Source organism: Marmota monax, unplaced genomic scaffold (genome assembly GCF_021218885.2).
Source record: "Marmota monax isolate L192 unplaced genomic scaffold, Marmota_monax_Labrador192_F-V1.1 WCK01_AAM20220418_F8-fsc00079, whole genome shotgun sequence".
NCBI classification, from domain to species: domain Eukaryota; kingdom Metazoa; phylum Chordata; class Mammalia; order Rodentia; family Sciuridae; genus Marmota; species Marmota monax.
In genome coordinates, this window is record NW_026694099.1 from 2,330,064 (window position 1) to 2,346,729 (window position 16,666).

The 16,666-nt window shown below is 42.2% G+C and overlaps 2 long non-coding RNA genes across 2 annotated transcripts in view; both read right to left on the minus strand.

Moving 5' to 3' along the window:
- LOC124107256 (uncharacterized) overlaps window positions 1-16,666 on the minus strand; it is a 23,612-nt gene continuing 6,946 nt past the window's right edge. The window contains exons 2-3 of the long non-coding RNA XR_006856346.1: window positions 2,180-2,361; window positions 1-1,744 (exon numbers count right to left, since the gene is read on the minus strand). This is a non-coding gene — a long non-coding RNA (uncharacterized LOC124107256). The remainder of the gene's footprint in view (window positions 1,745-2,179; window positions 2,362-16,666) is intronic.
- On the minus strand, window positions 7,911-15,972 carry LOC124107257 (uncharacterized). Its single transcript, XR_006856347.2, has 2 exons — window positions 12,063-15,972; window positions 7,911-10,531 (listed from the first exon to the last, which is right to left on the minus strand). It is a non-coding gene; the product is annotated as an uncharacterized LOC124107257 (long non-coding RNA).

Consider the following 16,666-nt stretch of genomic DNA (forward strand, 5'->3'; position numbering starts at 1 on the left):
TTTATTGAGCAGCTACTAAGTTCCAGCTTATAGGGCTTAGAGGACTTAGCTTCATGGGGCTAGAGTAGTTAAACAGTATTATAATTCAATAATTATACTCTTGCAGACTGTGAATACATTCTGAAAGATTTGTGCTTCAGGGGTAGACTACAGAAAGCCAAGCACCCTCCCCAGCAGCTCTGAGTGCTACCTGCCTGGGACTCAGAACATTGATTGTCTAAGTTCCTGACTTGTCCTACATTTGGCCTTCTGCTTAGCTGGTAAATCCCTCACCATGATAGGCCCAGCCTGGAAACCTGATCTGCCCCCATCTTGATGGCCTATGAGACCAAGTCCAAGTGAGCTGGGGAAAGTCAGATTATATCTGTCCTGCTCACTGGAACCTGGCATACAGTAGGCTTTGAGTACAACCAGGTAACGTCAGCTGCAGAGTGTTGTACCCAAAAGACATCCAGGTAGTTAGTGCTCAGGAAACTGGCTTTACCTCAATGCTGGTGAGGCCTCTATGCTCAGGGAAGCCAGACAATTCTGGCAATTCCCAGGAGTGCTGAGAAGAATAAGACAGAAACTGCCTAAAGATTGGAGGCCAAGAGAACCTGGGTGACCTGTCCCCCCCCCCCCATGCCTGTTGCTGCTTTGTAATGAATTCCCTGAACATGAACTGCTGTGAACCAAACTGACATCAAGTGATCGCTTCAACAGGCCTTAGAAGCTATCAAACAGATAGCTTCAGACCCCAGCCAGAGTCATTGCCCTATAATCTTCATGTCAGAGGGACCATGGGGCACTTCCAGCGTTCTTTAAATTAGCTCACCCCCAAGGTCTCTGACAGGGGCTGGGTCAGTCTCTATATGAATGAAAAACCATCACAATGGGGATTCACTTCCTTTCAATGTGGACTATTTCATTTTATGTCTGGGCACTGCATGCTTTCATTTTCAGAAATTTATTGAGCAATTACTAAGTACCAGCCTATGGGGCTTGGAGGACTTAACTTCTTGGGGCAACAGTAAGTAAACAGCATTATAATTCAACAGTTCAACTCAGTAAATATTTCTTGTACAGGGAGTACATCAGAGCTGGGGATGGGGGTCAGAGCAATTTTTATATGGGGTATAGAGGGAACAGAGAACAGAGGCCACTTCATTTAGTTGTGGGGATTAGGGAACATTTAGTTGTGGGCACTAGGGACTTCTAAACTGTGACTAGAAATTGACTAAGCTAAGAGTAGGGAAAAGATAGGCCAGGAAAACTTATCGGAATAGGTGAAATCTTGGAGTAGATAGGCAATTAAGGAAGGTTAACAGATCTTGAGGGCCTGGCATGCTTGGGGAACTAAGAGGGGTCAGCATGGGAAAATTGGGGCAGGTGCAGTTTTGGAAGAGGGGTGCTGTAAGAAGAAACCAGAGAAGGAAGCAGGGTCTGGATTCTGAAGGGCCCTGTAGCTTGCTGGGGATTTAGCTGTCCATGGCTTGTGGGAGTGCTCCTGCTAGACCTTAAGCTGGGAGTGACACACAAGATTTGCCATAAAATTATTCCTCACATGGAGTTCATATCAGCTTCCTTGTGACTTCTGCCAGGGCCGTCACCTGACCTCTGGATCCACACTGTACAGGCCTGACCCTTCTGTTTAGTAGAATCCTAATGTGGGCTGGCCTCCTGGGGTCTTTGCAAGCTGTCATTCTGGGACTCCAGGGTTATCCTCTCTTCCCAGGATCTCTACAGACATCTAGCTTCCATGAGGCTGTAGTTGGGAGAGAGAAAAGGAAGTTGGGTCCCAGCTAGGGCCAGGAAAGCCCTTCACCAGAGTTTGTCAAAAGTGTGGTTTGAGGATTACTTGTATTGGCATTACCAAGGAGGTTTGGCAGATTTTTTATTTTGTCTTTTTCTTTTAAAGCAGACTCCTAGACCATCCCTGATCTATTCAGTTACATTGTTGAGGGGTGGGGCCAGGTATTTGCATTTTAAAGAGCACTCTACATGCTTCTTCAGCACAGGAAAGTTTAAGTAGAGTCATCTGCCAACTAAGTGTCAGATTCTAAAATAGCTTCTCTGATTCCTTTTCTATATCTTGTCTGGACTTGCCTGGGTGGGGTGGGGTGGGGTTGCCTGGAAAAGAATTTGGGCAAGGGGAAGGGGGGCACATCTGCTGCATATTGCAACTCATCTTTCCCCTCACATGGCTCTGTCCTGGAGTCTAGGTGCAGGAGCATCTGTTCTTGGGACTTATTAAATCTCCTTCTCCGAGTGGAACTTCTGGACCTTCAAGATACTTGTGGAGTAGAATGTAGGGCTGCCTTCCAGTTGGGTTCTGGCCATTCTTGGAATGGATTCTATGATGTCTGGAAGCCCGCTGCTGGACTGAGATAGCACAGAGAAAAAGACCACAGTGAAACAACACTCATGCATATCCTGGAAATTCCAGATGCAGAAAGTGCACAGGAGAGCTGGGCACTGAGGCACTTACCTATAGTGTTGGCTACTTAGGAGGCTGAGGCAGGATGGGCAGTTGGAGCAACTTAGATCAGGAAGGAAGGAAGGAAGGAAGGAAGGAAGGAAGGAAGGAAGGAAGGAAGGACAGGTAAGCACAGAGGTTTGACCACTTTTTTGGGGGAAATCTGTTTTAGTGGCCTCAGTGTCTGATTGACTAACCAACTCCACACAAAGTCCTACAGGGCCCCTGCTCTGTGCCAAGTCCTATGCTAGAGGATGGACCTGAGCGTCACAAAGCCTTGAACCTGAGGAGTGTACTATTCTGTCACTAGAGGGAGAGACCTTCCTGTCTGGAAATCAGGGTGCGATGCTTTGATCAGAACTTGTCTGAGAGGCAGAAATGACCTATTGCTATGGAATACTGGAAACCTGGCCCAAGTGAGAGTGTCAAAGAACATCTTATCAAGGTGGATGATTTTGAACTGGATCCCAGAGAAGGAGTGGAAGTGTTTTGAGTAAATAAGACAGATGAGAAAGAGATAAGAGAAACAGAGGGCTGTGCTTGGGACTTGAAGTGCATAAGGTCACACTTGGGATGCTTTAATTGGCCATGTTAAGTGTGCCATGTGTTCTGTGATAATAGGAAACTATTCACTTATTTGATAAGAGCATCTTTCTACAGGAGTGTGTATGTGTGTGTGCGTGCGTGTGTGTGCGCGTGTGTGTGTGTGAGAGAGAGAGAGAGAGAGAGACAGAGAGAGAAAATGCATGTGTGTATGATTTATGATTTAGAACCTATTTGAAGATATAGTGCAGGGAGACCAGAAAGAAGGGTTTTGTAGTAATTCAGGCAAGAGAAGTCTGGGTTCTACCCACTGCTTTGCTCAGCTAAGCAGGATTAGCTAAAATGAGGATAAGAATAGGAAAGGCCCTGGGCAGGCATCCCGGCTCGGTCATCAACAGTCTATGATCTTTAATGCATCACCAGACCTAACTAGGCCCTAGCTGCCTCATCTGTAAATACTTACTGAGATCTTGCTAGGTATCAACTTCTGTGTAGTTTCCAGGGATAGAACACTGGATGAGACCAAAAAAAAAAAATTCCTTTCTTCCTGGACTTCAAGTTTAATATGCTCTTCCAGAATAATGTGTAATGTCAGGATAGCACTGGGTGCTTTGAGAGCTCAGAGAAGGGCCACATAACCTGCCCTTTCCTGATGCTTGTGTATAGTGATGGTAGATCATTATGTTTGAGATGACTTGTTGGACTCATCCCTTATAGGGAGGGACAAGATGTTCTCTGAAAGGAACAAATATTCCCAGTGTCAGCATCCTAAGATGAACAGCATACAGGGTCAGGAACATAGATTTGCTTCTCAGGCCTCGGATAGAGATGGAAGAAACATCTCTCTATGCTTTTCTCTCTTGGTCCTGAACTAGAGGCGTCTAGTCAGGCCTGAGTGTAATGGAGCACCCTCTTCCACAGTGACACGGGATCCTGGCACAGCAGGAAGCCAGGGCTAGGGTTGGGCAAGGTGACAGTTCTGTGGCTGGGACACTACACTTCTGTGTTCCTTTGAGTTATTCCTTTTAGTCCTTCCTGAGTGTCTTCATTTCCTAGGACTATTGTAACAAAGAATCACTAACTGGGTGGTTTAAACCAAGAGAAATTTATTGTTTCATAGTTGAGGAGGCCAGAAGTATGAGATCCAGCTTCTGGTGAGAAGGGCTTCTTTTGAAGGTTTTGCAGAAGAATCTGTTCCAGGCTCTCCATCCAGCTTCTGATGGCTGTTGGCGACCCTTGGTGTTCCTTGGCTTGTTAAAGCATCACTCCAATCTCTGCCTTTGATTTCGCATGGCATCCTTCCCCATGTCTCCTCTGTGCCCAAATTTCCCTCTCCTTTCTCTTATAGACCCCAGTCACTGGATTTAGGGCTCATTCTAATCCAGCATGACTATTCATCTTAACATGAATACATTTGTAAAGACTGTTTCCAAATAAGGCCACATTTACAGGTAGTGGAGATTAGGACATGAAGATAAGATTTTTGGGGGACTGATTCAATCCACTACACTGAGTTTTTCACAAAACTTTATCAGTCCTTCCACACACCAGTTGTGCTATGGAAAGTTAAATAAAGATATCCACATTTGGGCCTGAGTGGCACAGGGGAGAGCATTATCCTCTGACCCCAGCTTGGTGGATGTAGCCCTGATTTATGGGAGTCCCGAGGGAAAGGTGACTTCAAAGGAGGAAGGGTAGGAATTTTAAGACCAAGTCTTCAGGAGATTCTCCCTTTCCTGCTGTCTTTGAATAATCTCAGTGTTATTCTCTGGGATGCTGGTTGATTGTAGGTTTATTTAACAACTGCATTTTCAAACTGGAAGAAGTTAGCAAGATGAAACAGGAGTAAGCCACTAAAGAGAATTCTCAGTGAGCATTCATATGCTGGAAATGCTGAAGAATCTTCTAGTAAATAAGTACTTTGGACTATTTAATCAGTGCTTCCCAAACTTGACTTCATCATGAAGCTCTTTTCCATAGGACAAGAGTATACTAATTATATACTCCTGTAAAATCTATTGCCCCAAAACTTAGTGGCTTAAACAAGAAAAGTCATCTCTCAGTTTCTGGGAGTCAGAAATTTGGGTGTGGCTTGGCTGAGCAGTTTTGACATGGTATCTTTCATGAGGCTGCAGTCACTGACAGCTTTACCGAAACAGGAGCATCTGTTCTCTAAATGTCTCATTCATGTGGCTGGAAAGTTGGTGCTGGCTCTTAACAGTACATCTCAGCTCTTTAATCTCCTGGACTTCTCCATAGGGCTACTTGAGTGTCCTCAGGACATAGCAGCTGGATTTCTCCAGCATGAGACATCCAAGAAGCTATAGTAGAAACTTTACAACCTAGATTTAGAAGTCACATAGTACCTCCTCCACTATATCCTGTTGGTGTTGCCAGCCCTGGTTCAGTGTGGCAACACCAGAAGGTGAGGGTAATATGAGGCCATCGAGGAGGCTGAGTGCCACAAATTTGACTGTTCATTCGTTTAGCAAATGTTGACTAGTGCCTCTTATGTGCCAGGCATTGTTCTAGACACTGAGAATACAGCAATCAGCACAACATACACATCCCTATCCTCATGGAGCTCATTCTAGTGTCACCTCACTTAACATCTGTTTGAGATAATTTAGAAAATGCTGCTTCACAGGGATTTAGATCATTAAGTGAGTATTATGAATATAGAATGATAAATGCTTAGATGAGAGAACTCACATTACCAAGGGAACCAGGGCTCCTAGGACTAGGCTTAGGGGATGGTCAGGGATGATTTCCCGGAATAGGTAACTATATAGTAAGTCAAGCAAAGGAGGAGTAGTGATGAGGAAAGAGTGTTTCAGGAAGACTGGACAGCATGTACCACACCCCAAAGCTTGATATATTTGGGGAACTGAAAGTGGTTAAGTATGCCAGGAACAGAGCGTGTGTGTGTGTGTGTGTGTGTGTGTGTGTGTGTGTGTGAGAGAGAGAGAGAGAGAGAGAGAGAGAGAGAGAGAGAGAGAGAAATGGATAGATAGATGGATGTGGGGAAGTGAAGTGTTGAAAGAGGATACTAGATTCAGTGATATGTGGTGGGAGTGAAGGGACAGAAAAAAGTCAGTAATAAGAGTCCATGTTTCTGGCTTAGGTAGCACATGGGTGGGTAGAGAGAGGTGGTGCCAACCACAGTGATTGTGTAGAAAGAGGGGAATGGAGAGAAGAGAGGTTTATGAGGTTTATAAGATGAAAAAGTTTTCATGCTGAGGATGAGCTGCTTTGGGGGTTTCCAATTAGCAATTCTTCAACTGCTTTAGTAGAGTTGAACAAACCAGGAAATAAATTGTAGCTATTTTTCACTGTTTAGAGAAAAGCAGAGGACCTGAAGCCCAGGAAAGAGAGATGCAGACACCACACCTATAGAGAGGACAATTAAGTACCTAAGATTATCTGAGCTCACCGAGTGTGTGATCCAGAGAATGAGAAAGCTCAGAGCACCAACATGAGGAAGAGACATATTTAAGGGGTGACGAGAGAGAGAAGATGCCACAAAAGAGGATAGCTCATCTAGGGAGGTAGGAGGAAAACTAGGAGAGTGTGGGTAATGGGAAATTAGGGAAGGAGGAGGGAGGGACACATACAGATGGTAATTAGCTAGTGGTTGTAGACTTGATGAGGATTGTCTGGGACAGGTAAAAATAGAGTGATGAGAGATTGAAATGTGAGGAATTGAGACTTCCAAAGAGAAAAATATTTTTAAGAAATTGGTTCTTGGAAACATCATCAGTGTACTGTTATTGTAATATCCTCAGTGTCCAGTTTTTAGACAATGGGGAATGGTTAAATAAGTTTTAGTACCTTGACATGGAAGAAAATTATCCAGCTATTTAAAATGATGATGCCCTCATAAAAAATGGCATGGTTTCTTTTAAGAAGAAAGCTTATTTCAGGAGGAAGAAGAAAATATATGGAAAATGAACTGTTTAAGATACTTAAGGAATGTATCAATAGCTTAGCCATTTTTTTCTTTTCTTTTTGGTATAGGGGGTTGAATCCAGGAGCACTTAATTACTGAACCACATTCCCAGCCCCTTTATATATATATTTAAATATTTTTCTTTAATTGTATATGGATACAATGTCTTTATTTTATTTATTTTTAGGTGTTGCTGAGGATCGGACTCAGTGCTTCACACATGCTAGGCAAGCACTCTACCACTGAGCTACAACCCCAGACCCCTTTTTTATATTTTATTTAGAGACAGGGTATACACTGAGTTGCTTATGGCCTTGCTAAGATGCTGAGGCTGGCTTTGAACTCACAATCCTCCTGCTTCAGCCTCCCTAGCTGCTCAGATTATAGGAATGTGCCACCATGCCCAGATAGCAATGGCGGATGGTATTGTCTGGTAAGCTTATGTTTAATGTTTTATTCTTGTAACATTAAACATAGGCTTACCAGACAATACCATCAGCAATATCTCCTTTAGATATTTTCCCCAGTTAATCAAGAATTTACACTCACACAGAAGATTGTTCTCAAAGATTTATAGATTTATAGTTTTACTCACAATCACTGAAAACTAAAAACAATCAAGATGTTCTTCTGTTAATAAGCAGAAAACCTGTGGTATATCCATATAATGGAACATTATTTAGCAATAAAAAATGAATAGATTTGCTGGGCATGGAGGCACATACCTATAATCCCAGTTACTTGGAAGGCCGATTCAGGAAGATCATGAGTTTAAGTCCAGCCTCAGCAACTTAGCAAGACCCTGTCTCTAAATAAAATAAAAAGGGCTGGAGATGTAGCTTGGAGGTAGAATGCTTCTGGTTTCAACCCCCAGTACCACACACACACACACACACACACACACAAATGAACTATTGAATCATAAAAACAAAATAGATATATTAAATATGGAAATATCCAAGATTGAATGGTCACAATTGGTGTGGTTTTATTATATGTCATTCTTGAAAAGGGAAAATGATAGAAAATAGATCAGTGGTTTTTCAGGGAAGTAGTTAGGGAACAGTAAGTGGTTGACCACAAATGGACAGCACATGGGAACTTGTAGGGCAATAGATCGGTTCTGTAAGGTACCAGAGTAATGAACACAAGACTAAGAAACTGTTGAAACCCACAGAACTCTATAAAGACTGAACTTAACAGTATATAGAATCATTCAATTCCAGGATAAAATTAACATTTAACATATGTAACATGTGAATCTAACTATACCACATATATGGAACTATATATATGGCTGATGGTATTGTCTGGTGGGAGGAGTTGAAATAAATAATTTTGGAAGACAATGTTTTAACCAGATACTGTAGGAATAAAGACTCATAAGTAAACAATTGTAAATTTGTCCTGGGTTATAGGTAGTGATAATGAAATTACTTTATGTGTATACTGGTGTTGAATAAATAAGTAGGTAAATTGTATACAATGGGAGGCAAGTTTCTCACTGTCAGAGAAAGAGGGAGGTTGTTATGGTGGTGGGATGGGGAGGCTAGAAGGAAACCTGTGTAGCTGGTTTTGAGTTGTAGACATCAGTATGAGCTCATGTTCCCTTTAAATACAGACATACGCACATGATATTATACGTGTAATAGATTTAAATAGACACAGATCTGTATACATAGATTTATAATCCACAGATTCTATATATGTGGGTGTATGTGTGTATATGCACATTCAAACAGATGCAGAGATAAATATAGATATGTTGTACTCTGTGTGTGTGTGTGTGTGTGTATTTAGTTTTGCTAGCTTTGTCTGCCATGAGGGCCTGATATAAGTGTCACGCTCCATTAGCATCAGGCACACTTAACACTTCAGACCTTGGTTTCCCAATAAAATGGACTAAGCTTCCTTGGAAAAGTGGCTAATTCGTGAACTGGGGCAGTGCTATGGTTTGTATATGGTTTAGGTGTGTTTCCCAAAGCTCATGTGTTAGAGACTTTGTCCTCAGTGTGGGTGATGTGGAATCTTTTAGAAGTGGGTCCTAGTGGGAGGCTCTCAACGGGGACATGTCCTCTAATGGGACTGTGGGGCCCAACCTTTCTGATCTCCTGTTTCGAGGCCTGCCCTCTCAAGTGTGTTGTTACCATGAGGTCTTACCAGAGGCTGGACCAGCTGATCTTGGACTTTAGACCTCCCAAACTATAAGCTAAATGAACTTGTTTCTTTACAAAACTATTTCATAATAGTAACAAAAGATGGACTACTAGAGGCAGGGAACATACAAGATGATCCTGAAGCAACTTGAAGTACCATAAAATAAGAAAATACTAAAAAAAGAAAAAAAAAGGGGAGGGGAGCATATAAAAAGGCCACATGAGCCAAAATGAAGGAGCTCCCAATGGCCAAGCTGAAACAATTAAAGCAGTGTAATAAACAATAATAATATTGAATTATAACTCTAAGAATAAAATAGATGTTTATAAATCCATATGGATATAAATAAATGATTAAATACATAACTAAATGGGGGAGGAGGGACAAATCTTCCTTGCAGAAGAATTCAGAAGTCAATGTAGAAGGCATGAAGGAAGTAGAAAATCACTGTTAGGCCATCACAATCATGATTGCTATAAGCAAGATTCATTGATGAATGCTAGATCAGTAAATGAAGCTTTAAGGAAGAACAGGATATTTGAAAAACCCTCAACGGTCTACCCTACACCTACTACTTACTGGGTGATTTTAACACACTGCATAAATTATTTGATACCCCTTTCTCCAGGAGGTGGAAATTAATTTCTCTTGCTTCTCATAAACAGAGTATGGGAAGGGAATATATCAAATTTTCAGTACAGAAACCTCACAAACGGTGCCTTACTGAGATAGATGGTCAAGGTTAACATCATGGGCAATGAGTTATGCTGACATCACGTGCCTCCTGATGTGCCTTAATGAGAAGGGCACATCACCTCTGTGGCCCTCTTCCCCAAATCCATAAACTTAGTCTTTTCATGAAAAAAACATCAGACAAACCCCACCTGGGGGGACATTCTATTAAACACCTAACCCTGAATCTTGAAAAGCATTGGGATTTTAGCTTTTGTTATGTGAGAAGATCTGAGTATACATCTCTGTTGAAGGGAAGCAGCCCACAAGAGAGAGAAGCTGGGGCTCTGGCAGGGGGCAGAGCAAGCCGTTCTAAAGCCTTGGATCTGTGACACTAGCCCCACGTCTGCTGTGCACAGACCTTCGCCTGGGAGGGTGCAGCCCCGTGTCTGTTTGCACGTGTCGTGTCACAGGATGCAGAGTTTTCGCAGCACAGTAAATCTCCTTGGTTTCTTTCCTTCCCTCCAGCCAGGCAGTTGCTGGCGGCGGCAGGGGAATCTGGAGGGGAGAGACCCCTTCTTCCCAGTGGGACCTGGCTCAGCTTCAAGTCCTGCTTGGTGGGTTCCTGTGCTGGGTGTTGCCCCTCTCCCCCTAGACTGCCTCAGAGGTTATCACCCAGATAGGTGCTAGGAAGGTGACTGACACCAGGCGGCAGCAGTGACAAGGTGGAGGAGGGGTAGGCAGTGAAACAGCATCTGAGAAAGATGAGAAAAAGAAACTCTCTGTTCCTGTGTGAACTTCACAGTCCATGTCATGTCCTCCTGCATTTTCTCAGACCACCCACGCAGAGTGGTTCCTCTTTCTCAGAATCATTAGTCTTTTGGCCCTTAATAAGCATAGATTTGCATCATTAATTGTATTTTTAGGGAAGTCTCCCGGTTTCCTCTGCTAGTTTCAAAGTCCTGAAGAGCAGAGGCAGGGCTTATGACTTTGTACCTCCTTGTGCAGCTAATCACAAAAGCTGCCACTGTTGTGATGCGCAGTAGGGGAGTGCTTTACGTGTTCTGACTGAAATGCTGCCATTCCAAAGCAAGACTAAGGCAGTGGCAGAAGGACATAACACTTAAGGAAGATTCACTCTGTTCCAGCCACCTCAACAAGCCCTTTACATCCATAGCTCATCTCATTTAATTGTCTCCCAAAGATCTTGGGCAGTTGGTCTCCAAGATGAGGAAACTGAGGCACAGAGGACTTAAGTAAAGTCTGGAGTCACACAGTTTGCTAAGGACAGAACTGGGATTTGAAGCCCTATCTCCTAACTCCAGGTTCAATGACCCCTTTCACCACATTGCAGCTGATTCCTTATCACATGGGTGAAATCAAATTAAAAGTAAACATCCAGGGCAGCCTTCAAATGAGGCAGTCAGACAGCCCAGAGAATGAACTTCAGACTTTTAATCAAAGGTCCTAGGATTCATGCTTCTGTTTGGATACTGTTTATTTTCCCTCTTGGGGTTGCCAGATACAGGATAACCAATTCCAACCACCCAGGCCTTACCTAAAAAGACTGAGTGAGAGAAGGGGAATAGTGACTGGGTGTATGTAGAATAGGGGTAGAATTTGCTTTTAGTCTCCACTGACCCCTTCCCCAGCTCCATTCACATGTGTGATGGAATAGAACATAAAAGGTTTTTCAAGGCAGAGGAGATAAATTTCAATTCCATTTTGGGTTGTTTTTGTATTGTTTTCTTTATTCTGAAAATTCTATCACATCCTGACTTAACATCCCATTAGCTACTGCTCATAGTCTTGCCTGGTTTGGTAGTTTCCCAATTTGGGGTGGATCTTATTATACCTCACTTCGTGTCTACATCAGGAACCCCCATGGTCTCTTGGAGGCTGTATTTGGTTAGGATGACCTTCTCTTTTTCTTCTCAGATCTAGCCCACTGTCACCAAAATTCCCATCTACTCAATTAGCCATCCATTTTGTCATTCAATTAGAACTACTACTTAATTGAACAGACTGTCTTTTTATGAGGATTTGTGGTTGTTTAACTTCATGTGTCCACTTGACTGGGCCAAGGATGCCCAGATAGCTGCTAAAATGTTTCTGGGTGCCTCTATTTGTGAGGGTGTATCTGGAAGAGATTAACATTTGAATCAAGAGAGTGGCTAATGAAAATCTGCTCTCATCAATGTGGGTGGCCATAACCTAATCCATGGAGGACCTGAAAAGAACAAAAGGGGAAGGTAGAGCAAATTCTCTGTTTCAGCCAGGACCCACCTTCTTCTGCCCTCAGACATCAGAGCTCCTGGTTCTTGATTCTTGGAACTTGGCCTGTATGACACCACTGGCTTTCCTGGTTCTCCAGCTTGCAGATGGGAGATCATGGGACTGCTTAGTCTCCATAATGACGTGTGCTGATTCCCATGAAAAGTTTCAGTAGCTGCCTCTCTCTCTCTCTTTCTCCCTCTCATCTCTATCTTCTATTGATTTTGGTTTTTGGAGAACTCTAATACAGGATTATAGAACTGCAGGGGGAAATATTGATCTCTGTTGGCATCAGAAAGGCATGTGAGTCAATCCCCTATCCTTAAAGATGTTGTCGCTTGTCCTCAGTGTCATGTGGCTACATTAGTTTGTTCACAAAGGATTTATTCAATATTAAGTTACCAGCCAATGATAGGCACTGGGGATACGAAAATCAATAAGATCACTTCCTGTCCTCGAGGGGTTCACACTCGAGAGGTAACTAGCTGGCCATGTGAGGCATTTGTTTGGTTGTCAAGGTGTTTTAATGATTTCTCTGTTATTTATTGCTATGTAATAAGTCATCTCAACTCAGTGGCTTAACACAATAATGACTGACTTTTCCTCACAGTTTTGTGTTTTTTCCTGGTGGTTCTTTTCTGATATCACCTGGGCACACTCGTTCAGCTGCATTCACTGGGCAGCTATTTGGTCCTAGCTTCCACATCAGAGGCCTCAGCTGGGTCAGCTGGTAAGGCTGACTGGGATGACTTTGCTTTTCTGTGACTATGTGACCTCTTTCACATAGGGTCTCATCCTCTTTCGAGCTATCCTGGGCTCCTTTTACATGAAGACAGAGAATTCTGAGAGGGTCAAAACCAAAGCTGCAAGGTCTCTTGGGGTCTTGGTTCAAAGTTGCAAATATTACTCCCTATGAGTGTGCAGAATCATAGACTTCACTTGAGGGGAATCAGCAACATCACATTGCAAAGGGTGTACACACAGGGATGGAAGGAATGTGTGGCCATGTTTTGCAGTCTACTATAGTTGTTAACTTGAAAACAAAATTAGATTTCTAATACATATCAGGTTTATTCTGTTTTCCTTAAAAATGGGGACACATGGCAACAAACCTCTGGAGCTGAGTCGTTGCTAGCCCATTTAGACTGGACATTTCACTTCTAGCTCATCACAGAACCCAATACTCTTTAAAAGAAGTTGAGATTTTTAGTTTGGATGTATGTCAGAACTGATATTCAATTGCCATCACCAAACGGGCTCTATGGATGATGGTATTGGAAAACCACTGCTGGAGTTATTGAATATGTTTGAGAAATACAGAGAAAGTGATGCTTTTCAATTAACCAGGGTCTGGATTCAGGGTGGATGGGATGAGGAAGATGGGTGGCTATCAGACCAGTTTAAATGTTGTTTTGCACTTCGCTGGGCAAGGGTGATGTCTGTGGCACCTTGACCAAATAAACTTCCAAAGATGAGGACAGATTTCTTGTCAGACAAGGAGAATCTGCCAGAGAACTAGTGAACCTCTCATGCACAACAATTATCCAATGGTGCCACTTTCCTCTGAGAAACTGTATAGGCTCCCCATACCTGTGAGTCTCAGTGTTAATTCCTTGCTATATTAAGAACAAACAAGAAGGCCCTAATGCAAGCTGTTGACTGGTTGATAATGACATGTCAATGTTGGTTTACCTATGGTAACAAAAGTATCACAATGGAGCAGGTTGTGAGAGTCCAGGAAGCAGCACCCATGCTGGGGCAGAAGGCATATGCAACTCAGCTTGGCTGTGGACATAAAACTACTCTAAAAATAAAGTCTGTGGGGCTGGGAGGGGCATTTGTGAGGTAAATTTAGGAAACACAGGTAAACAAAGTTTTTTTTTTTTTTTTTAACTGCAGGACTTAATAGCACCACTTTACATTTATAACACTTAATGCAGTTATAATGAAATAATTACATACTCACTAACATTTCAACTCCAGATATAGGCTCTGTCAGAGCAGTGCCCACAATAGAGATTGGCACATGCTTGGCACTCAGTACATAGATACTCACCCCAAAAGTCCTTTCTACTCATCCTCAAAGCCCCAGTCCAGCACCCATAGTACTTTTACAAATTGGGCCTTATGGTTTTTTGCACCAACTATCTAAAGAACACTGTTGCCTCATAGCAGTAAATAGGGAGCAAATATAGGAGCCATTAGAATCCTCTGATGTCCTGGGCAGCCAGGAAGTAGATCTTTATGAGCCTGACCTTAGGCTTGTTCTAGGAAGGGCTAGAAATATGCAAGGGCAGAAGCAAGGCAGAAATCACTGAATTAATGTGATGTCAGGGACAGAGACATTCATTGTCAGCGCAGGCCAAGAAAAATAGTAATTCTAAAGTCATAATGATGGTGTCTATTTCAGAAATGAGTCCTGGAGAGGTGAAAATAGTACCTTTATGTTAGTTAAAACTTTTTTTTTCTCCCCCCATTGTTGGGGATGGAACTCAGGACCTGGTGCACGTTACATCCCTAGCCCTTTTTAATTTTTGTTCTGAGACAGGGTCTTGTTAAGTTGCCTGTGCTGCCTCAAACTTATGATCCTCCTGCCTTAGCCTCTAAGTATCTGGAATTATAGCATGCAACACCATGCCCAGCTGGTTAGAACTTTTATTAATAGCAAAAGACAGAGTTTCTTCTTCAAGGATTGGCATATTTGTGTTAGTATTTAAAAATTAAAATATTTAAAAATTATAAAGGCAGTACCTGCTTATCAAAAAAATTTAAAAAAGAAAAAATGGAAAGGACTCTGAAGCAAGAAAATCATGCCATATGTCTTGTCATCATTATATTTTTTGGCTTCATAATTTCCCAATGTATAGGCGCATAGTAACAATGGAGAACAACCTGAGTGTGCATAGCCTTTAATACATCAATTCTTGTAGAAACCTGTTCCCTGAAAACACTTGCGCTAGTGTGAAAGATTGTATTATAAGACTGTCCATAGTGAGTCGAGATAAATCTGTTAATTTGTGATGTAATTGAGGAGAGATGACACCAATACTTAGGTATAGGAAATTCTGACTTTGATGACTTTGTAGAGACCATTATCATATAGTGCATTTGTCTTTCCTACTTTTGCCAGGTGCAGTGGCTCATGTCTGTAATTTCAGCAATTTAGGAGGCCAAGGCCAGAGGATTGCAAGTTCAAGGCCAGCCAGGGCAATTTAGTGAGCCTGCCTCAAAATAAGAAATAAAAAGGGCTGGGGATATAACCCCAGTATTGGAGTATCCCTGGGTTCAATTCTTAGTACTGGGGAAAAAATGAAAAATTTCCCTTTAGGAAGACAAACAAGGGATTATCTGGCTACCTGTGAACTGGACCTCTGAGCTCTAAGCAAATAGGAAGGGCACTTCTGACAGTAGTTTTCTTTCTTCTCTTTTTCTTTTTAAATTAAAGGTAGAAGTTTGCCTGGTTTTCTGCATGTTTCTTTTAATTTTTGTAAAAAACATAGGCAAATCAAATTAAATTACATATTTAAAAAATTTTTTTTAGAAAATATACCATAAATACCCTAAACCCAGAAAAATAGAATGGTACTTAAAAAATTATTAATTGCATGACAAGCAGTTTGTGACCCCTACCTTTGTGTGGCCATCCCAGGTGAGGTAGTACAGTGGGCAGTTAAAGATATTTCTGAAAAGCATTTCAGCGCAGGTTGGCAAGCAGTAACTTAACTGTGCCTGGAGGTTACTGCAGGCCACATGAGTACATTCCACTAAACCTACAGTTAATGAGTCTCAACATACCTTTTCTTTTGGGGCTGGGGATATAGCTTATTGATAGAGTGCTTGCCGTGCATGCACAAGGCCCTGGTTTCAATCCTCAGCACCACACAAAATAATAATAATAATAATAATAATAATAATAATAATAATAATAATAATACCTTCCCTTTTACAAAGTCCCCAAAATGCCCACTGCTGCTCCAGTGCCACTAGACGCAAGGGGAGCTATGACAGGGGAACTCAGAAAGGAAAGATTTAGTGGTCTTAAAAAAAAAAAGAGAACTATGGTTAAAAAAATTATTATTATTACCATCATTTAAAATTTTTTTTGTAGTTGTAGATGGACAGCATGCCTTTATTTCATTTGTTTATTTTTATGTGGTGCTAAGGATTGAACCTAGTGCCTCACACGTGCTAGGCAAGCACTCTGCCTCTGAGCTACAACCCCAGCCCTTATTATTATTATTATTTTGCAAATTAACAACAACAAACCCAGGATCATGCACCCCATTGGGGCCCCTCCCAGGACTTTGGCAGGGACCTGTGCAAGAGAGGGCCCTGCAGCTTCAGCTTTCTTAATGACACTGTCACTATGCCTATGGGTGTGAGTGCTGGGTGCTGGGTGGTGGCGGGGCAGCCAGCAGCTGGACAGTTCCCTCCAGTCCTCCTTCCTTGCACTTGACTTCCTCAAATTCACCTATATATGTTTTGGAGCTACTTCCCTATTAGCATGAAGAGAGAGCCTAAATCTATTCTCTACTTTTTCTGAATGATGGCATTCCATTGTATGCACACTGGCATTTAGATCATTTTCTATCCTCTATAACTATGCTGAAAAGAAC